The sequence below is a fragment of the Bombina bombina genome, chromosome 6 (assembly GCF_027579735.1).
Source record: "Bombina bombina isolate aBomBom1 chromosome 6, aBomBom1.pri, whole genome shotgun sequence".
Lineage (NCBI taxonomy): Eukaryota > Metazoa > Chordata > Amphibia > Anura > Bombinatoridae > Bombina > Bombina bombina.
In genome coordinates this window covers 286,702,234-286,725,862 of record NC_069504.1, presented here as the reverse complement: position 1 = coordinate 286,725,862, position 23,629 = coordinate 286,702,234, and positions in this window count along the sequence as shown.

The window sequence follows — 23,629 nt, the reverse complement described above, 5'->3', positions numbered from 1 at the left end:
GGCGGCGGGGAAGGAGCTCACATTAGGGGGTAGTTTAATATAGGTGGCGGCGGGGTCCGGGAGCGGCGGTTTAGGGGTTAATAACTTTATTAGGTGGCGGCGGGGTCCGGGTGCAGCGGTTTAGGGGTTAATACATTTTTTATGATTAGGAGAGTGAGGGGGGGATAGCGGATAGAGCATTAGACATGTCGGGCTATGTTTGGGAGGCGTGTTAGACAGTATGGGAGATTTAATACTTTAGTCAGGTTTTGTAGGCGCCGGCAGTTTCTAAAGTGCCGTAAGTCACTGGCGACTCCAGAAATTTGTACTTACATTGTACTTAGATTTCTGGACATCGCTGGTTTGTCAGACTTACGGCACTTTAGCATCTGACGGCGCCGTATATGTGATAGCTCGAGTTGTGAGCTGTAACTACGGGCGGCGGGGGTTCCCTCACTTGCACCGCAAACTACGATCTATATCGGATCGCACCCCAAGTCCCTCCAACAGTAAAACCCCCCACACAACTAACACACCAAAATAAAAAACTTTTTAGAGGGCTATTAGATTAGGTGTAATTGTTTTTATTTTTGATAATTTTGTTTATTATTTTTTGTAATCTTAGAGTTTTTAATTTTTCGTAATTTAGTGTTTATTATTTTTTGTAATGTTAGATTTTTTTATTTTTTTTGTAGTATTAGGTTTTTTTAAATTTGTAATTTAGGTTTTTTAATTGGTATTTTTATTTTATTAGAATAGTAATGTTAGGTTAATTTATAGTTTAATGTTAGTTTATTTCATAGGTAAGTTTTTATTTATTTTAAGATAGTTATATTGTAAGTTTTAATATAAAGTTAGGGGGTGTTAGGGTTAGGAGTTAATAGTTTAATTCAGTGTTTTGCGATGTGGGGGTCTGGCGGTTTAGGCGTTAATAGGTTTATTTATTAGTTGCAATGTGGGGGGTCGGCGGTTTAGGGGTTAATAGGTTTATTTAGTGTTGGCAATGTCAGGGAGTGGCGGATTAGGGGTTAATCACTTTAGGTGTCGGTGATGTCTGAGGTGATGGATTAGGGGTTAATAACTTTATTAGTGTCAGCGATGTCATGGGGGGCGGATTAGGGGTTAATAACTTTTATTAGTGTCGGCGATGTCGGGGAGCGGCAGATAAGGAGTTAATAACTTTTATTAGTGTCGGCGATGTCAGGGTGCGGCGTATTAGGGGTATTTAGACTAGGGGTTTATGTTAGGGTGTTCGATTTAAACGTAACTTTCTTTTCCCCATAGACATTAATGGGGTTGCGTAACGGAGATTCGCCTTTCCGTGATCGCAGGTGATAGATTTTTTTCTAACACTCCCCATTGATGTCTATAGGGGAAAGCGTGCACGAGCACGTAAACCCAGCCCTTGGCTTTTGTGGGGTATGGAGCTTAACGCACCATAATGTACAGCACACGGAGGTTTTTCAGTAACTCATAATGGCAGCGCTATGGAAAGTGCGGGACTCCTCATTTTATTGAGTTCCTTACACACCCGGTATAGCGAAAAACTCGCAATCTAGCTGAATGTTTGAATGGAGGAACTGCTTTAGTTGAAGTTTATCAAATATTCATTCAAATCCCCACAAATTTTGAAAACAAAAGTTTACATTATTTTAAAAGTTAATTATTTTTTTTATATCTATTTTTTAAAGAGGAGAGATATTTGCCAGCATCTCACACATAAATCATAATAATAGTTGGAGCATTTTTAGAAAAGTCTGCTACAGCCAAACCCTTCTGAAACAAACTTCATGAAATGTAGCCTGTTATTTGGTAGAGCATTCCTAGCGTCATTTAAAACATAATCTACTCATTAAAAAGACCTGGTAGTCAAGATTCGCCTTTAATGATTTAGATAGAGCAACAAATAAAAAAAAAATAAAAAAAATTACATTTTACTTCTTTCATGAGTTACCTCTTTCTCTTGCTTTGTTGTTGACATTTAGGTGTTTTCTATTAGATTATCTATAGGTTTAGGAAAATCCATAACGATTTGAAAGCACCCACAGTGAAAGCTATAACTCTAGTAAATATTGTCTTACGCATAGGTGTTTACATCTTACCACCATAAGACTGAGAGATTTATGCGAGATGTATTATGAGTTTGATAATATCCCCCAAAAATATTTTCTATCAAATATAGATATCAAGAGTTTATAGTGCAATAGTCAAGATAATCTGACGATGAAAGTCTGTAAATACTATTTGAAAAGTAAGAGTCATTTGAATAGTTTTTTGGAAGTTTGGAAATTTTAGAGTTTGCTCTTAACTTCTATCTGCACAAGGTATTTAGGACGGATAATAACTACATGTCATTTCATCATCTGAACAGGGGAAGCTTAACCCACATCCCTGGTGGTCTAGTGGTCTGGCATAGGGCCTGTGCATCAAGCCCCAGAAACTTGTAAGTGCCGGCCAGGAATTCAGGGCTTAAGGGAGCTGGATGGGCTGGTAGGTACTTCAATCCCTCAATCTCAGATCCCTTAAACCTTAAGACTCACTGTTAAAAAGGCAATTGCCTGCTCTTTCAAATGTACCTTTGGGGTATAAAGTAAAAGCACACATTTTAATTTTGAAATGAACACTTTTTTAATAAGAGGGCTCTCTAGGCACACAAGAAGCTCAGAAGCCCCTCTTTTAAATGAAGCCCATATAATAGTTTTAATAGCCAGATTATCCATGTGGTAATAGTGATCACCTGGCCTATATGAATGTCCATTTATTTGAATAAAGGTTCATGGGAACCCTTAGCTCCAGATCAAACCGTTATGTGCAGATGAAAGTTACATTTGGCATGTTCAAATTTAAATCAGCCGATAGAATGAAAGCTTTTCTATTGGTGATTTGAATTTGAACATGCAAATCAGCCAGTAGGAATGCAAGGGTACCCCTATATAAAAGGGGTAGCACTCATTAAAAATTCAGTGTGAGTGCAGGAAGAGGACCTCTTTGTTCAAGATCTGAAGATGGATGAAGACCGCTGCGCCACTGAGATGAAGATAAGAAGATGGACCACCACTGATAAACAAAAGGACCACTGCAGCGATGAAGAGGGAGCGCTGCCGACCTGCCGCCATCATCTTCGGTAATTTTTTATTCACCAAAAGAGCTTGATCACTTTAGGGCAATGCCCTACAAATGGCCATTTTAAGGACTATTTGTAGCTTAGTTTTAGAATAGGTTTCTTTTTATTTTGGTGTGTGTTTTTTTTTTATTTTCGGGTTTTAGAATAAGCATAATTCTTTTTTTTATTTCTGGTAATTTGTTTTGTTATTTTTTGTAATGTTAGTGTTTGTTTTTTTGTAATCTTACGGTTTGTTATTTTTTGTAATGTTAGTGTTTGTTTTTTTGTAATCTTACGGTTTGTTATTTTTTGCAATGCTAGGTTTCTTTTTTGTAATGTTAGTTTTTTGTTTTTTTAAGTAATGTCATTTTTTTTGGTAATAGTTTTATTTTTTAACAGCGATCTTAGTTTTTTTTATATATGTTAATGGTAGGTTTTTTTTAGTTTTTTTTTTAAAGGTAGTTAGGTTGTTTTTTTTTGTAAACCTAGGGTTAGTCTATTTTGGGTTAAATTAGGGGGCGTTAGGTTAGGGGGTTTAGATGTTAGTGAGTTACTTTGCGTTGAGTTTAGGGGTTTGTAGTGTAGGTTACTTTGCAATGTGGGGGGGGCTTTCTGTTTAGAGGTTATTAGTGTACATATGTAGTTTGTGATGTGGGGGGCTAGCAGTTTAGGGGTTTTCAGTGTACATAGGTTGGTTGCGATATGGGGGGCTGGTTGTTTAGGGGTTAATAGTGTACATAGTAAGTTTGCAATGTTGGTGCTGGTGGTTTAGAGGATATTAGTGTAGTGTAGACTTTGCGGTAGCCTATGTGGTGGTTTAGGAGTTATTAGAGTAGGGATCTCCTGGAGATTCGGGTTAATGCATGAATAGGGTGTTAGTTTTTTCAACTTTTTTGGCTCCATTAACTTCTTTGGGGCATTAGGTTATTGCGCACGCAATAGTGTAAGTTCAGCTTTTTGCGCGAGTCGGGTTAGCATTGGAACGATAAGTTTTTACTTTCAACTCTTAATACCAGCGCAACCCGACTAATACAAAAGGTTTACTGCTAGTGCAGTTATCACTCTAGCAAAAGCACTAGGTAGCACTCCACTTGTAATCTAGCCCGATATGTGTGGGTTCCTCACTGAAAAATGGCCGACAGTGGGGATTACATTGTTTGAGTGCTAAGCTGGATTTAATTTTTTCTGTTTTTTTACTATTCCATCGGTGGGTCTTGGGGGTCTGTAGCTGCTTAGATGCCTGAGATACAGCAGCTACCGATAAATTTTAAATAAAGTTGCACGGTGACGTCATCACGTCATTGCGCGTGACGTCACCGCACGTAACGGGAAGCCACTACTATGCCTGTCACTGTACAGGCACGATCGCCGGGGTGGGAGTTGGTGGGAGCCCCCAGATTGCTCTAAAGGTTGTTGAGTGCTAGCGATGGCTTTGAGCTGTCGTTAGCACTCAAGGGGTTAAATAACTTTCCATTTTAATTATATTTTCTAATTTGCTTTGTTTTCTTGGTATCCTTTGTTAAAAGGCAAACCTAGGTAGATTTAGGAGCTGCAACCTGCAATGCTCTACTGAGATGCTGATTGGTGGCTTCACATATGCCTCTTACCATTCGCTCACTGATACGTTCAGCTAGCTCCCAGTAGTGCATTTCTGCAACTTCAAGCAACACATACCAAGATAATGTCGGGTTGTTTTAAAAATGTACACAAAACGTTGTGTGGTTTATGAGTGTATTCTTACTGCTCAAACTCAAAAAAGTTATGTAAAGTTATTTAATATTTCCCTTGCTAATCATTAAAAGTTATATTTTTTATGTTTAAGGGAGAATTTTTTTTGCCCTTATGATAGAAAACTTTTAACCTGAATTTTATTAAAAACTTTGTTGCTTCCTACATTCTCATATAAATATGTAAGCTATGGATTTTTCATGCAGATTTTAAAATCAAGACCTCATAGATTATTTGAAATCCAACACAGTAAACACATCCGAAAAGTAGATCATTTTCTTTTTAGGAGTAATATAAGCAAATTAGATTAGATTAGATTTTTTGTATTGTGTGGGCAATCATACGACTGCCCATTTGTAAAGCTTCCAGCTTTCCTGCATTTTGTGGGTTGTTCCCAGTTTAAGAACACTGTTACTCCTGCCTCACTCTCTTCCCAGTCTTCCCTATAAAAGTTCAGATGTCCAAAAGTTAAAACTGGACTGTCCAAGTATGTCCTTGGGTTACCCAGACCCCTACCCATGTCCTGGTCTCTGGCACACCTTAAATTTATCTCAGGCTAAAAAGAGATGTCAAAAGTTTTAATCTCCGTGGAAAGAGAACTTTGCTATGAGTCAATACTGAAATTTCTAAGGTAGATTTTTTTCCCCTACAGCACAAATAAAATTTGATTCCATGGCCTCTATTTATGAAAGGTCTTGCATATTCAGCATTGCACCAGCAGCTCACAAGAGCTGCTGGTGCAACACCCCCCCTGCTGACTCGCGGGAAAATCGGCCGCCAGCAGGGAGGTGTCAATCAACCCAATCGTATTCGATCGGGTTGAATTGCGGCGATTCTTGTCCGCCTGCTCAGAGCAGGCAGACAGGGTTATGGAGCAGCGCTCTTTAGACCGCTGCTTCATAACTGCTGTTTCTGGTGAGTCTGAAGACTCGCCAGAAACACGGGGCATCACGCTCCATTCAGAGTTCACTCTACATTTGCTTTACATCAAACATAGCCGCTCCCACCCACACACACACATATATATATATATATTTATATATATGTATATATATATATTATATATATATATATATATATATATATATATATATATATATATATACATACATACATATTAATTGGCAAAAAACGTATGTTAAAGTGTTTAAGTTTTCTATCAAACTTTTAAAATCAAGTAAATCCCTAACTGCCCCTAATTCCACTCATCCCCTTGGGAGCTTTGCATGACATCACACAAGACATTGTTGATCACTAGTGATGTCACATATGATATATATCATAATATGCACTATCTAAGCTCACTTTCCCTTACATATGCCCCCTGGTTACCTTTTCATCCCCTTTATCCTCACATTCAACCACCTCCCCCTCCTCAGACCTCACTCAAACTCTCTTCCTCACACTCTCTCCTCCATTTCCCCCACACACATGTTTCCTTACATCTTACTCCCTGCAACCTATCTTCTCAACAACTTTTCCCTCACACCTGACCCTGGTCCCCCTCTCAATCCAACTAACCCCCACACAACAGTATTTATTCATCCCTTTAGCCCACTCTCACCAAACACAGCCAACTACTCAATCTCTCTTTCCACCTCCCTGATATCCACCACCCTCCTCACCCTCTCACACAGTTTCCTTGTCACCCAGTCTGCTTTCCCTTATACACAACTCCCTCCTTACCTGATGTGTGTTACACACAACCTCTGACTTAACCTCTCACCCCTTCTTTTCACACAGCCCTTCTTTTCTTCTTAGCTCATTGTCCCTCACATGCGAGTCCTTGCTCGCACTCTCAGTCCCTCTCTCCCTTGCACACAGCTGATCCTCATCCTCTCATCTCCTCTCGGTCACATTTAACTCCTGCTCACCCTTCAGCAACACATTAACACATTTATCTAGTGGCTTCCCATGTTACAAAAGTTAAAAAGGTGTTTTTTAAAAATATATATTTCTGCACAAGCTGTATGTAAACACACACACACATACATATCATTTGTACTAGTGATGTTAATGATTATATCATCAATACTAATGTCATGGATGATGACATGCAAAGCTCCAAGGGAGGAGTGGGGGAAGTTTAAGTTAGAAATTTGCTTGCTTTTAAATGTTCAATAGAAGTCTTAAAATTTGGCTTTAACCCCTTAATGACCGGACCATTTTTCAATTTTCTTACCCTTAATGACAATGGCTATTTTTACATTTCTGCAGTGTTTGTGTTTAGCTGTAATTTCCCTCTTACTCGTTTACTGTACCCACACATATTATATACCGTTTTTCTCGCCATTAAATGGACTTTCTAAAGATACCATTATTTTCATCATGTCTTATAATTTACTAAAAAAAAAAAAAAAAATATGAGGAAAAAATGGAAAAAACCACACTTTTTCTAACTTTGACCCCCAAAATATGTTACACATCTACAACCACCAAAAAACACCCATGCTAAATAGTTTCTAAATTTTGTCCTGAGTTTAGAAATACCCAATGTTTACATGTTCTTTGCTTTTTTTGCAATTTATGGGGCAATAAATACAAGTAGCACTTTGCTATTTCCAAACCACTTTTTTTCAAAATTAGCGCTAGTTACTTTGGAACCCTGATATCTGTCAGGAATACCTGAATATCCCTTGACATGTATATATATTTTTTTAGAAGACAACCCAAAGTATTGATCTAGGCCCATTTTGGTATATTTCATGCCACCATTTCACCGCCAAATGCGATAAAAAAAAAAAAAAGTTCACTTTTTCACAAAATTTGTCACAAACTTTAGGTTTCCCACTGAAATTATTTACAAACAGCTTCTGCAATTATGGCACAAATGGTTGTAAATGCTTCTCTGGGATCCCCTTTTTTCAGAAATAGCAGACTTATATGGCTTTTGGGTTGCTTTTTGGTAATTAGAAGGCCGCTAAATGCCGCTGCGCACCACACGTGTTTTATGCCCAGGAGTGAAGGGGTTAATTAGGGAGCTTGTAGGGAGCTTGTAGGGTTAATTTTAGCTTTAGTGTAGTGTAGTAGACAACCCCAAGTATTGATCTAGGCCCATTTTGGTATATTTTATGCCACCATTTCACCGCCAAATGCGAGCAAATAAAAAAAAAAACTTAACATTTTTCACAATTTTAGGTTTCTCACTGAAATTATTTACAAACAGCTTGTGCAATTATGGCAGAAATTGTTGTAAAAGCTTCTCTGGGATCCCCTTTGTTCAGAAATAGCAGACTTATATGGCTTTGGCGTTGCTTTTTGGTAATTAGAAGGCCGCTAAATGCTGCTGCGCACCACACGTTAATTATGCCCAGCAGTGAAGGGGTTAAATTAGGTAGCTTGTAGGGAGCTTGCAGGGTTAATTTTAGAGATCAACCTCCCACCTGACACATCCCACCCCCTGATCCCTCCCAAACAGCTCTCTTCCCTCCCCCACCCCACAATTGTTCCCGCCATCTTAAGTACTGGCAGAAAGTCTGCCAGTACTAAATAAAGAGGTTTTTTTTTTTTTAAATAAAAATAATAAAGTATTTTAGCTGTGATGGACCCCTGCCTTAGCCCCAACCTCCCTGATCCCCCCTCCAGCTCTCTAACCCTCTCCCCTACCTAATTACCACCATCTTGGGTACTGGCAGCTGTCTGCCAGTACCCAGTTTGGCCCCAAAAACCCCCCAAAAAGTATTTTTATTTTATTTTTACTTAAAAAACTATTTCTGTAGTGTAGCAGCCCCCCACAATACCCCCACCCCCAACCCCTCCCAGGTCCTTTTATATTTTTTTAAAAAAAAATCCCTTTTTTTCCCCTTTCTGCCCTCATTCATTGGTGTCAGTGTGGCTAATGGGTGCACGTGCACGCGCGCTCGTGGACGCGCGCGCACATGCACGCGCGCACACATGCATGCTCACGTGCACACACGCGCATCGTGCACGCGCGCGCATCGTGCACGCGCACCCTCACACCCGGCACTATCGCTACCGGTGCAGAGAGGGCCACAGAGTGGCTCTCTCTGCATCGGGGGCTTGTAAAGTGGTATTGCAGGATGCCTCCATATCGAGGCATCACTGCAATACCCTCAGAGCTGCTGGAAGCATTTGTGATCGCTTCCAGCACTCTGTTAGACAACTGACGAACCAGGTACGTCCATTGTCATTAACTGCTTGTTAATGCATGACGTACCTGGTACGTCAGTTGTCATTAAGGGGTTAAGGTAAGCTTTATTGCCAATTAGTTTCCGTGTTTCTCCCTAAGAAATGAAAACAAAAATAATATAATCTACATATACAGTATGTTTTAGTGGAAATTTTTATTTTTTATTTTTTATTTAAATTTAAATAAATAACAAACATTTAAGGGATTAAAGGAACAATGTAGTGCGTATGTAAGAACCCACTTGATACAATCTACTTAAATAAATAAAGACACCACAACAGTTGGGAGTTAAAGACTGTTTAGGTCATTTATTAATCAAGAGGCACTCCCTGTATGTTTATTTATCAAAAACATCAAGGCTTTTCCAAAGTTTTAACGATAACTCATTTACATGGATACATGTAAATGTCCAAACCTTTTAGCTTCACTAAACCTTAAGCGGCATTATCTAACTAACTAACTAACTCATACGAAGCGGGAAGCAGACCCAGGCAGCTAACACAAAGTGGAGCCCAGCTACAATGCAGCACTGATAGAAGGATGAACTCGAGCTGTTCAGCCTACCGCAAGCCAGAAGGAGCTTTCCCCAGGCACGCGCCTGAGTACGTCAGTCCCCCTGCAATGGCTTTCACTCCTCCCCGCTTTCTATCCGACGCCTGGGATGCTACCGCCCGCCACAAGAAACATCCATCCCTACCTGATTCTTGCCACCAATAACAGAAGTAAAACATCCTATCACCTGCTACACTATAGCTACTAACCCTCTCTTTATATTAGCCATAAACCTGTCTAACCCTTGGTCCATTAAATGGACCCCATCCTGTCTATATAAACTTTTATCCCCAGCCAAGATGTCGGGGTGCCTCACCACAAAACCTCCAAATCTCGAGTATGAGCTCTCCTATGTCCCTATTAACCTTCTTTCTCACCCCAAAGGCGGCCTTGTGACAGGCCATATGCCTCCAATGCAACCTGGGAATGACCTGATACCACCCTACTTTCACCCCAGGCAACCAAGCATGCAACCATCGAATGTCAGCGCACATAATCCTAATTAACTCAAGGATAGGCATCGCTGCCAGGTCGTTGCCCCCCAGATGTAGTAATATAATGTTGGGACGACCCCACCTTCAGTGAGCCTCCTGGATAAGTGCAGGCAAATCGTACCAACACAGGCCTCTGAGCCCGAGCCATCTGATGGATGCCCGGGAGGGGTGAAAGAACTGCTGACGCTTGTATGGAGGCCCAGTGGATGAAATAATGCCTGACAATCCATACCTTACAAGTATTCCGGCCTCTACCTGCAAAACACAACACAGCATTAACCTCCAGAAAAACCCGAAGCAAGAAGACCCCCAGTGCCCCTTCCCCCAGAGGCATTCACAACTTCCACTGTGTTCCCTCACTCTAACTCAATTGCCGGGTTCCTCGGTCGGCCTGACATATGTCTTGTAACCCTGCGAACTCCACCACCCCAGAGCTTTAATTCTATCAGCCAACCAGCCTAACGCAGCCACACTAGTTGCCGTGCCAGCCCTAAAGGAATGTGGCGCGATGCGTGACACATCCAGGCCTGCCCTTTCGGCTGCTTTCGCTAAAATCCTGCGGAATTGAAATCTTGAAATCTTCATAATCCAGACCCATCTTGATGGATCAGATAGGGCCCTCCTCCATGTGGGCGTAGACCCTCAAATACCATCAGCAATGATACATGGCAAATCTTGCTATCCTCAACCCTTGGAAGATGCAGCCATACCCCCTTTCCTTCCTGATCTGTCTTGGATCTCGGTATAAACAGCAACACAGAGTCATTAGACACTGTCAGGATTTTAGCATATGGTTGTATACCTTTAAGTTTCCTATCCAATAGTTTCATCACGCCCCCTATAAAACACCTGGTCACACCTAAAGCCTTGCTTAGTATTTTGTGAACTTCCTGTAGTCACACCTTCACCTAAGCTGGAGCTAAACTTCGTTTTTCTCTCAAACCACAGTCTGCCTTACTTTGGAATTTCATAGTCTATTTGTGTGTGCAAAAGGATTTATTATTCTGCCATTCTTTTTTATAGACTGTCATCTCTCCTGCAAAGGAAACAGCAAGCGTATCTGTTACGCATAACATCAGAGGAGACAAATAACACCCAGTCCTATATCTTCTGAACAGAATTCTGTGGAATCTACTTATCAAGGTAATCTACTGCTGTTCCGCTACATTAAACAACTTAATTCTATTTAGATTCACTCTGCAGCTCTCACCTTCGGCATCTGCTGTGTGCAGACTGACGTCACACGCTGAACTCTCTAACTCCTGCGGTCTCACTGCTTAATCACCTCCCCCTCAGCAACAGAGTCTCAAGGAGCTGCTGTGTGCACCGGACTGTTAACTCCTTCAGTGTTAAGTAAGTTGCTTCTTTCAAACTATTCTGGAATCTATTTAAAGCTACAACTGAAATATAGACTGCATGTTTCATTTAAACAGAAGCAATTGATTTAAATCCACTTCAGTACGCTACTACCATTACTGACTGTTTGCTAAAAGCTTCCTAATAGAAAGTATTGCATTCCATTTGTTTCTCATCCTGCTTGCTAATTACTAACCTGCTAAAGAGTCTTCAATTATACCTATCTAACACTGCTGTATCTGAAGCTTGCTTTAACTTAAGAATTCCAGTTGAATTTGCTACTGTCTGTTAAAATAACAGTTCAGAGTAAACCTAAGTAACATCTTATCTAATAAATACACTAATTCAAAGGTGGCACTTTTAATAGAGTTCACTTAAAAGATTGGTGTGACAATTCAAATATATTAGACTAAGATTTCCTCCACTCTAACTACACCATAAACCTAAGAAATATTAGGTTTATTACATAATACTAAGCCTTAAAAAGTAATAGGAAGTTATTAGTATGGATCCTGCTGAACTACCACAAATTGTGTATAATTTAAATCAGAAAGTTGATCAGATGGGGCAAGCAATTTTGGATTTGCAGGTGGAGAACCAGGTGTTAAGAGAATTGATTAAGGACACTAAGAATCAAAGATTTCAAGCACCAGAACCCCAGGTATGTCTTCCCGAAGTGTTTTCAGGTGAAAGAAGGAATTACAGGCAATTCAAAAATGCCTGTTATTTACTGTATAACTTAAAGCCACTTACTTACCCTACTGACAGGGTGAAGGTACTCACTACTGTCTCATTTTTAAAAGCTGAACCAAGAAAATGGGCAGATCAATTGTTTGAATCTAATTCTCCACTACTAAATTCTTTGACAGATTTTTTTGAAGCTTTAGATGAGTTATATCAGGAGACTGATGTGCAACTGACCGCTGAACAAAGAATGAGAAGTCTAAAGCAAGGTAAGAAACCGGTTGAAGATTATACAGCAGAATTTAAGTTATATGCATCTGACTCCTCATGGAGTATGATATCTCTCAGGAACCAATATAGATTGGGACTGTCAGAAAGCATTAAGGATGAGCTCGCTCGAATTGAATTGCCATCTAATTTAGAAGCTCTGATAAAATTAGCCACACAAATAGACAGAAGATTGCGAGAAAGGAAGGCAGAACGCGTACAAATTGATTCAACAACACGGGCCCAAGCCTCTGGCTATTCTGCAGCGTCTACATCCTCTACGAACCACACAACACCTATGGAGATAGGAGTCCTTAGAGGACCACTCACCCCTGAGGAGCGTTTGAGAAGAAGATCTAAACAGTTGTGTATGTACTGCGCCAATCCGAATCACACAGTTTCTGATTGCCCCACCTTACGCAGGAATAAACAAAAAAGTAAGTGTATTTTCTTACATAATGCACGTTACTCAAATAAATCATCTACTTACTGCAATCTTTCTCTCCTACTACAGTGGGACCTTAGAAGACTGGAAACAGAAGCCATCATAGATTCTGGAGCCTTCGGCAACTTTATTGATTCAACACTTGTAACCAACAATAAAATACCTTCTGTTAAGAAAGAAATACCAGTGTCTCTTAAAGTTATTGATGGTTCTTCACTTACTGTGGGTCCCATCACACATCATACCGTACCACTACTTGTCACCACTGACATGGGTCATACTGAATATATCACATTCGATATTATTCCATCTCCACATTTCCCTATAATTTTAGGTATACATTGGTTACAATTACATAACCCTAAGATAGATTGGACCTCCTTCGCTATCTCACTTCAATCTTCTTATTGTACTAATACTTGTTACCCACAACATGAAACAGTACTATCACTCATAGAAGAAGTCCCTATTCCTGAACAATATGAAGATTTTAAGGAGGTCTTTAGTAAAACTGAAGCAGAAGCCTTACCACCCCACAGGGTATATGACTGCCCTATAGAACTTATCCCTGGATCAACTCTTCCAGTGGGACACCTTTACCCTTTGAGCCAGGCAGAACTTGATCATTTGAAGCAATATCTACAGGAAAACCTGAAAAAAGGGTTTATTCGCCCTTCATCGTCACCCACTGCTGCTGGAATGTTCTTTGTGACAAATAAAGACGCCAGTTTGAGACCGATAATCGACTACAGAGAGTTGAACAAACGCACAGTTAAAAACCGCTATCCACTTCCCCTCATCCCAGAATTAATCGAACGTCTCACTAAGGCTACAATATTCACCAAACTTGATCTGCGTGGCGCATACAACCTAATCCGTATTAGGGAAGGTGATGAATGGCTTACTGCCTTCCGAACCAGATACGGATTATTCGAATATCTTGTAATGCCATTCGGCCTTTGTAATGCGCCCGCAGCATTCCAACACTTCATAAACGACATATTTCGTGACCTACTGGACATCTGCATCGTGGTATATCTTGACGACATACTGATATATTCCAGTTCTCTCTCTCAACACATAAAGCATGTACGCTGGGTATTGGCTAGATTGAAGGTTCACAAATTGTATGCAAAATTGGAGAAATGTTCGTTTCATCAAACCTCAATATCTTTTCTGGGGTACACAATTTCCCCTTCAGGGATACAAATGCAAATGGAGAAGGTTGATGCAGTAAGAGATTGGCCAGTACCAACAAACAAAAAGGAACTACAGAGGTTTCTTGGCTTCACTAACTATTATCGAAAATTTATCAAAAACTTTTCTGCTATTGTAAAACCACTTACACAACTCACAGGTGCATCTGTACCTTTCCACTGGACACAAAGTCATCTTGAAGTTTTTCAACAACTGAAAGAATGTTTCATATCCGCCCCTATACTACGATTTCCAAACATCAACCTACAATTTGTGTTAGAAGTAGACTCTTCTGATTATGCAATTGGAGCAGTGTTATCTCAACGTACATCTCAAGATGAACCATTGCATCCAGTTTCTTTCTTTTCCAAAATCATGTCCCCTGCAGAGATGAACTACACAATCGGAGACAAGGAATTGTTGGCTATTAGAAGATCCCTTGAATTTTGGAGGCATTTACTAGAAGGTGCTCATCATCCTATCATAATTTTTACAGATCACAAAAATCTACAATACCTCCAAAATAACAAGACCTTGTCCGCACGACAAGTAAGATGGAGCCTTTACTTTTCCAGGTTTGATTTTCAGATCATCTATCGACCTGCTCATAAAAACGGTAAAGCAGATGCCCTCTCCAGACATATGTCAAACAAATCAGAACCATCGATACCTAATACTATCATCCCAGCAGAAAAATTCATTGGGATTACCTCAGACTTCCTTACAGAAGTAAAGAATTCTTCTTCAAATCAAGCTCCACTTACAAACAAAGATACAACTTTAATAGATGGCGTCTACTATTTCAACAAACGTATTTTTCTTCCAACAGAACTACGACAAAAGGTACTTGTTGAGCATCATGATTCACCCTTGGCAGGACATCCAGGAGTTAAAAGAACATTAGAACTACTTTCCAGGAATTTCTGGTGGCCACAGATGAAAAACACAGTCACAGAATACATTAAAAGTTGTGTTACATGTCAGATATCAAAGACTGACAGAGCTTCACCTTACGGATTACTAATCTCTTTACCAGTATCGAACCAACCTTGGCAACAAATTGGTGTTGATTTTATAGTAGATTTACCTCCCTCAAAAAACCAAACCACTATAATGGTTGTTATAGATACATTCACTAAAATGGCTCATTTTTTGCCATACCATAAACTACCCACATCTTCCGAAACTGCCACACTCTTCCTGGACAACATATTGAAATTACATGGGTTACCTACAGTGATCATCTCCGATAGAGGTACTCAGTTTACCTCCCGTTTTTGGAAGGATCTCTGTAAAACTCTGAATATCCAACACCATTACACTACCTCCTTTCACCCACAAGCAAACGGACAGACTGAGAGGGTAAATCAGTGGTTAGATGAGTATCTCCGATGCTTCTGCTCCTATCAACAAAGTGATTGGGTGAAATTCTTACCTTACGCAGAATACGCTTATAATAATCTAACTAGTTCATCAACTAAACTAACCCCATTTTACGCTAATTATGGGTTCCATCCTAGATTCACTTCCATCTCTTCTAACCCATCCAACTCCCCACTAGTAGACGACTTAAAAAATACCATCTTGGATAATTTCAACTTTATTAAGGATAACATTCAGAAAGCTCAAGCCTCTCAAAAAAGCTACTACGATTTGAGACATAGAAAACCACCTGACTATAAAGTTGGGGACCAAGTGTGGTTATCAACAAAGAATTTGAAATTCCATTTTCCCAGTAAGAAGCTTGTTCAAAAATTTTGTGGTCCTTTTCCAATAACGAAAGTGGTAAACAACAATGCAGTTACCCTACAGTTGCCCTCCTCCATGTCAATCCACCCTACCTTCCATGTCTCCTTGTTAAAACCTTATTTGCCAACCAGATCTTCTGTTCCTCTGATACCCACAGCTATGACACCCTCGGATACTGACGTTTTTGAGGTTCAACGGATCATGGATTCTCGATACTCTAGAGGGGTTCTCCAATACCTTGTGCGATGGAAGAACTTCACTGAAGAAGAAGATAGTTGGGAACCTTCTACCAATTTATCGGCACCACGTCTGGTGTCTTTATTTCACCGACGATACCCAGACCGTCCTAGACCCCAAGCTGAGGATCAGCTTGCTTGAGGAGGGGGTCATGTCAGGATTTTAGCATATGGTTGTATACCTTTAAGTTTCCTATCCAATAGTTTCATCACGCCCCCTATAAAACACCTGGTCACACCTAAAGCCTTGCTTAGTATTTTGTGAACTTCCTGTAGTCACACCTTCACCTAAGCTGGAGCTAAACTTCGTTTTTCTCTCAAACCACAGTCTGCCTTACTTTGGAATTTCATAGTCTATTTGTGTGTGCAAAAGGATTTATTATTCTGCCATTCTTTTTTATAGACTGTCATCTCTCCTGCAAAGGAAACAGCAAGCGTATCTGTTACGCATAACATCAGAGGAGACAAATAACACCCAGTCCTATATCTTCTGAACAGAATTCTGTGGAATCTACTTATCAAGGTAATCTACTGCTGTTCCGCTACATTAAACAACTTAATTCTATTTAGATTCACTCTGCAGCTCTCACCTTCGGCATCTGCTGTGTGCAGACTGACGTCACACGCTGAACTCTCTAACTCCTGCGGTCTCACTGCTTAATCACCTCCCCCTCAGCAACAGAGTCTCAAGGAGCTGCTGTGTGCACCGGACTGTTAACTCCTTCAGTGTTAAGTAAGTTGCTTCTTTCAAACTATTCTGGAATCTATTTAAAGCTACAACTGAAATATAGACTGCATGTTTCATTTAAACAGAAGCAATTGATTTAAATCCACTTCAGTACGCTACTACCATTACTGACTGTTTGCTAAAAGCTTCCTAATAGAAAGTATTGCATTCCATTTGTTTCTCATCCTGCTTGCTAATTACTAACCTGCTAAAGAGTCTTCAATTATACCTATCTAACACTGCTGTATCTGAAGCTTGCTTTAACTTAAGAATTCCAGTTGAATTTGCTACTGTCTGTTAAAATAACAGTTCAGAGTAAACCTAAGTAACATCTTATCTAATAAATACACTAATTCAAAGGTGGCACTTTTAATAGAGTTCACTTAAAAGATTGGTGTGACAATTCAAATATATTAGACTAAGATTTCCTCCACTCTAACTACACCATAAACCTAAGAAATATTAGGTTTATTACAGACACACTCACGTGCTGTTCCTGGACTCCCGCCTGAGGGCAATTTCTAGACGGGGATACTAATTCGCTCACCCACAGAGCCCCATGAAATGCCAGCGCGAAATCCGATCTAGATAGTGAAACCTCATAGACCTCAGTGCATACGGCCCCTAAGGCATGCATCAGGCCTACCAGCCATGCCACAGTAATCGGTTCCCGAGCATCTGAATTCGGAACCTCCCTGCGGCCCCAGCCCCGGAGCGATTGCCTCACAAGGAAAGTGCCTGTAAAATGTTTCACTTTGAACAGTTTACTAAAAACTGACAAGGCTGCAAATTAACCCTGCATCAGAGATTTTCTGATCCCCTTATGTCACCATCCACTCCAAGAGAGTTACCTGAGAAGCCTCGTGGTAAGAGAGATGTTTGCTCTTGCAGTATGCAGTATGCAGTATGCCCACCACTCGTTCCAGTGCTTCACATAAGCTCTTCAAGTCTCAGGAGCCAATGAAGCCTTAACTAAGGGGAAGATGAACTCCCAGGGAACGCGAGCTTCCATAGATAAGACGGGCATGGCAACCCATGAGGTGAAGCACAAGGAGCAACCCTCTTCAAGACCTCTCACTTCCCCCTAGACAGTGCGTCTGCCATGATATTAGAACTAACTGTCTAAGGAGCCTGACTACTCCCACTGAAGTTGCTGACAGGCGGTTGATTGAGAAAACTATGCTCTGGTTATCCCACCAAAAGATAACCGTTCTATTCGCCAACTTAGGCGACCACAATTCCACTGCTACTATTATGGGAAATAGCTCAAGGAAACACAGATTCCTTGTCAGTCCTGTCTGGACCCAAGATATTGGCCAGGCCATTCCGTACATAGCATTGCCCCGTACCCCCCAGGAACCAGCTGCATCAGTGAACAGATGCAGTGACTGATTGGAATGCGTGTGTGTTCTCCAGATACAGACGCCATTGAAGTTTTGAAGAAACTCCTCCCATACTCCCAGGTCTTCCCTCATCTCATCTGATATCTTTACCCTAGCCCTCGGTGGTCTAGATCCTCTCAGCTGGGACTCCAATCTGCAATTGAACACCCGCCCCATCGGGATGATGCACCCCGTGAAGTTCAGGAGGCCAAGCAAGGATTGTAAATCTTTCACGCTGACAAACTTAGCAGACCTGGTGGTAGGCACCATGTCCAACATGTGGCTCAGCTTATCCTCTGGTAGCCGCCACAGCTTCGCCACCGAGTCTATTTCGATCCCTAGAAAAGTAAGCTGTGTGCAGGGGCGTTCCATCTTATCGGCTGCAAGGGGGACCCCAAACGCCTCCATCAGAGAACTCTTGTTCCACATCAATTCCGCACACTGGGGGGAATCTGGCTCCCCTGCCAGCAAGAAATCGTCTAGATAATTGCCAATACGATCCGATTCAGTGAAATTTACTAAAGCCCAGTGCAGGAAGGTACTGAACGCCTCGAAGTACGCACACTATATGGAGCACCCCATCGGGAGGCACCTGTCCACACAATAATTGCCCTCAAAATAGCAACCCATTAGCCAGAATGATACAGGGTTAATGGGGAGGAGCCTGAACGCTCCCTCCACATTGAGCTTTGCCATCAGTGATCCAACCCCTGTCCATCTCACAATATAAACCACAGATTCAAATGACAGATATTGGACTGAACTCAGTTCTGGTGAAATGGCGTCATTCACCGACCACCCTTTTTGGAAAAGAGAGGGGCTGAATCAGGCAGAAGACACCACTAGCCCCTCTATTGGTGGCTGCTTAAATGGGCTGGCCATGTGCCACAAACTTACTTCCTTACCCAGCTTTGCACCAACCGCCTCAGGAAACTGATATCCGGATTTTAAATTCCGCCTCGTTATGGACCCTGTACGGGTATAATAAACCACCTCCCTTAACCAGGTTTCAAGGATGTCCACCCTCAGCGGGGTGGTTGCCCTTTCCAGCTGGGGCAGCTTACCTCCGCCACGCTCCCCTGCCTGATCGCGTTTCTTGGAGCATTCGACTCCTGGGTGTTGTCTGCCGCAGTACCGACATACATGGCAAAAGGAACAACTTTGTCCTTTGTCACACTGTTTATCCTGGTATTTCCAGCACTCCCATCCCTTTCGCCATGCACGCAAGCCCTCCCGAAAAGGGAGGCTCCCCGGGGCCCCAGCTTATTCCACAAAGCCAACTCGATGGAACAAAATGACAATTAAGGGTTTGCAGCCATCTTTCTGCAATGTCATAGTCCCGCCATACTCCCTCCTTATGACATCTGTATATTCTCTCTATCGTGTCCTGATACTTTAGTATCTCTGCCCCTTGGTTAGGCCATTTTGCTAGGAAACAAGAACCTAGTACCCTAAAGCAGCTCACCCACTCCTTGTACATATCAGGACTTTTTATCTTTTTAGGGCCTGTACCATCCTCAGCCATCTCCTTTTGTTTCTGAGCCTCAGCAGAGAGCTCAAATATGTTCATGTACTTCCTGGCATGTATCTTCCTAATTTTTTTTACTTTAAGTGCTCATGCAGGCAATGCATTGTGAATGAAAATGAATCCCCTTCTAAGGCGGATTTCCTATTACCCGCCTGCATGACCACGCATCCCGCTGGCAGAACCATAGCTACAGCTAATGCCTTATCTGCCGGTTGTGCCACGCCCTGGCTGCGTGTTTTATTCCTATCTGCAATTAACATACTTAGCATCCTTTACATGCACTTTTCCCTTTTTTGTGTAGGCCTAACGCACTGTCACTCTCCGACCCAGACCCTGAAGAACTAGTGTCCCCCTCATTCAGTGTTTGAAGTGCAAGTGCCTGCTCACCTGAGTCCGAGCGCTGCACCTCTCCTTCCCAAATCCCATCGGATGCTAACCCCTGTGCAACTGTGGATGCTGCTGCTGCCGACCCAGAGCTCACTGCCGCCTCCCTAGCTCTATGAACTGCTCCTCGATGAGTCTCCATCTGTTGAAAAATAGACAGGAGAGGAGTAGCGGCTGCTTGGGAAGACAAGGCTCCATTCACACCTCTCACATTCATGGCATAAGCACCCCCTGCTGCTGTCTATCCTGAATCACATGCGCCTCCCCATCATACATACCACCCATAGATCCCCATGTATGAGGCTCGGAATCAAATCTCATTTGTGGTTCCATCCCCTGCTGAACTGACAAATCTCTGCTCGAGTGCATACCCCCCATATGAGGCCCTTACCTGAACTGCCCATTTGTCCTATTGTCCCGTGGGCCCAAAGGCCCAGGGCTCATGATGTCATACACCCTGCTCCCATATACATTTCCAATAGAGGTACTCCGCAAACACATCTGGCCATCGCTGCATGCCTCCCGGCCTGCCCCCCCCCCCCCCCCCCCGCAGGCAGCACCTCCTCCTACCTTCTGGTGAGAGGGATGCTGAGAGAGTACATCGGTGGGCTGAGCCACGGTCACGCGTACTTCACCGCCGGAGAGCTCCAAGGCCGGATGAGGTCTAGTTGACCCAGGCCCTGCAGAAGCATGCACCTCTGCAGGGTGAAGAAGGTCAAAGACACCACCTGGAGGACCGCCCAGGACACCGCTACTGCCTCATGCCCCTGTCCCAAAAAACTGGGCCCAAAACGGCTGTCAGGGACTAAACTAGCGACCACACGGTCGCCAGTTGTCCCTGTGGGATAGCCAATACATCTAATGGCAAAGCCTGCCCCATTAGCCCCCCTCACTGCTGGCCACCCGGGTAGGCTGCAACCGCCTCCTGACCCTGTGTCTTCCCCCAAATCGGGCCTAGCTAATACCTGCCGCTCTTCCCCGCTTCCTAAATCTGAAGATGGCCTGCCATCAGCAGGATGGTCACTGCTAACCCCTGCAGAGGCCTCTGTTGGGTGACTTCCATCCCCTCCGATCCCCCCACTGTACTAAAAGCTTGCAGAGTCCGCTAGCCTAGCCTAAGGGATAGCCCCTGGGACCTGGGGGAAGGAGGGACAATTTCTATATCACTTATCTCTTTTTCCACAGGATCCCTGCGTCCCGGCTGAGGACCATCTTCTCTGAACCGAAGGGGAGGTAGAGAAGACCTTCAGGACCTATCCATAACAAGAATCCAAGCAACTGTTCTGCAACCAGAAGATCTGCGATGACCAGGAACAGAAAAGAGGGCCTGGAACTCCCAGAAGCCCCTTTTTAACTATAAGTAAAGATCCCTCCCTTTGTTGCACTCCTAACACACAGCCCACAAACACTCCTCCTCCCTGCATCCTTAATCCTTAAAACATTACTGGCTAATCTGGAGCCCTGCACTTACCATTCCAGAAGGGGCACTAACACAGTATATTATATAATATATATATATAGGTAATGATTTGTGGGAGGATTGTATATAATACAACTGCCATTTCAATCAAAAAAGGCAGACCAACCCTGCTTCACTTCTATGCCACAGCACAGTTAGGAATAAACAAAAGAGGGAGGGACATGGGAGTTCCCTGGATGTGTCTGAAGCTTAATCACAACATTTCTGATGTGTTGCTATAGAATAACATATCAGCCAAATCTCAACATTTTTAAAACAAATTATATCCTTTTTATTGCAATTAGATTTCAATAGCCAAACTCCACCCACTATTTACCTTATCTGGAGGAGCCAATCTGGACATCAGACAATAAGGTGTCAGGGCACACTGTTGCTTTTAGTGTACTTCTCCTGTAGCGTCTGTAGTAACTCGTTGATTACTTTTTACTTTCGCTATTCTAGGTTAGCACTCCTATGTTGTTTCCTGCACTAATGTGTATAAATGGTGCACCTTGGCATCACTCTCTTTTCCATGAATTGTTTCTCTACGTGCCTGGGTAGGCTATTACTACACTTTGGGCAAGATTTATCATGAGGCGAATGCCCCAATCAGTTGCACGCTCGCTCATTTGAGCCTGCTTATGAAGCAACAATTTAAACCGCTGCTTCATAAACTCGCCAATTTGGAGTTGGTGGATGAAGATCACCCCTGATTCATTGGACCGGAGTGATTTACAAACCCTACTCTCATGCAATTGGTTGCATGAGGGTCGGGGGCCATTGCACAAATGCGAACAGGTTCACAACATGTGAATCCTGTCTGCTCTCAGATTGATTAATCTTGTCTTTCTGATTTTTCTTGCCCACTTTTGCCTGCTGCCTGTTACTTTGGATAGCTCTGACCCTTGGACTGCCTTGACTACTCCTCTGCCTGAAGATTTGTCGTCTCTGCTCACCTAGATTCTAAGATCTACCTGTCCTCGACTACTCTCTGCCTAGTGATTTGTGTTTTTGATTTGCCTGTGACATTGTGATCTGTTCTGCCTGACTATTCTTCTTTTGTATCCTTCTTGTACTGGCTCGTCATTAGGGATGGGCAAATGTGTTTATATTCAAATTTGAATCTTAGAACAAATGTTATTGTAGAAATTTGATATACGACTATTCATAAAAATTCTATTATTGGATGTTATTTACAGTTTTGGAATGAGAAATTCGAATTCGAATGTGAAATTCGAATGTGACATTCCAATTTGAATATTACATTTTTAAAACACAGTTGTAGACTAGAAATACTATTTAGAATTTTCTTGTTATCCTTTGTTGAAAAGTATAAAGGTAAAGTCAGGAGTCTGAAAGAAAAATTTGGGGTTTCATGTCACCTTAAATGTGGGTGAAGTCAGAGTAGAAAATGTTCTGTGGACAGAGCTTGATATGCTTTGGGTAGGACCCGATGGTCAGGGGTGTGGCCAGGATGTTTAGGGGTGTGGTTAGGTACAGGTTAGGGATTACAGGGGTGTGGCTAGGTGAGAAGGAAAAGTGTCAAAGAGGTGCAGTTTTCACCCTCTTTTTAAGCCCAACAAGCACCATGGGGGTACAAAATATTACATTCCTTTTGCACATCAATGTATGTCCCATAGAGCAACAACAGGTATTCTTCTGTTTTGAAACATGTAATTCTGTAATAATATTCTGAGCTCTTTTTTCTCAAATGGTGTTACTGAAATTATCTTTGTTCTGTTCACTGTCTACTACAATTGGAAGTTCCGATTTGAAGTAACAAGTAAGGCTCTACTATTATAAATTATCATTCATTTCAGTTGTAGTGGGTACCAAAACACTCTTATTAAAACATTGTGCAAACTAATGGTGCCTTTACCAATGTAAATTAAATAAAACAAGCACAGTTTGCAGGTGTCAGGGTGCCAGGAATCAGACTGAGATGAGAAGTGCAAAAATAATCACACCTTTATTAATAGCAAAAAATAATAAAAAGTCCACAAGTCAAATAACAAGCCAGGAGTCAAAACCAGAGCTGGTAGTCAGACGAGCCGAGTCAGGAGCCAAAGCGAGTAGTCTGATGAGCCGGAATCAGGAACAAGGAAAACAGCAGAGTCAGAAACAAGCCAGGGATCAGGAACCAGGAAGGACGTCAGACAGCCAGGTAATACACAGGAACTCTCACAAACAGGTCTGAGACAACGCAAAG